Here is a 559-nt window from a genome sequence, read left to right on the forward strand (position 1 = left end):
AGGCTCCAGGCTCCGAGCCATCAGCCCAGAGCCCGAAGCGGGGCTCGAACTCACGGACCGCGAGATCGTGACCTGGCTGAAGTCGGACGCTTAACCGACTGCGCCACCCAGGCGCCCCTACATTTTAAAGGGACCATGAGAAATAACATGTAGGTGTCTTTTGATTATATCCCACTGGTTTGCTCGTTTCATATACCACTTGTAGATCCTTTTGTAGCTTATACGCGTGATGATTGAGTGTTCACACTGCTGGGTGACACATGGCTCCCTCAAACCTTGTTACAATATTGGCACATCACCTATCCGATATGAAAAAGAAATACCTCTTACAGTGCTCACTACCAATGCAAAAACAGGCTTGCGGTTAAAAAAATAGGAAATTAGTAAGAGAAAGATCATTTCTTAATGTAAAAATAATTTCTAATAAACAATGCGTCAAAATTTTATATAAAGGGAGTAAAGGTCGGGGGTGTCTGTGTGGTTCAGTTGGTTAAGCATCTGACTTTGGCTCAGGTCATGGTTTTGCCGTTCGTGGGTTCGAGTCCCTCAACAGGCTCTG

The 559-nt window shown here is 45.4% G+C and overlaps 1 non-coding gene across 1 annotated transcript; it reads left to right on the forward strand.

Moving 5' to 3' along the window:
* Positions 1–205: 205 nt before the first annotated feature.
* On the forward strand, positions 206–309 carry LOC122233343. Its single transcript, XR_006210902.1, has one exon. It is a non-coding gene; the product is annotated as a small nucleolar RNA U13 (small nucleolar RNA).
* The last annotated feature ends 250 nt before the right edge of the window (positions 310–559 follow it).

Source organism: Panthera tigris, chromosome D4 (genome assembly GCF_018350195.1).
Source record: "Panthera tigris isolate Pti1 chromosome D4, P.tigris_Pti1_mat1.1, whole genome shotgun sequence".
In the NCBI taxonomy this organism is placed as follows: Eukaryota; Metazoa; Chordata; class Mammalia; order Carnivora; family Felidae; genus Panthera; species Panthera tigris.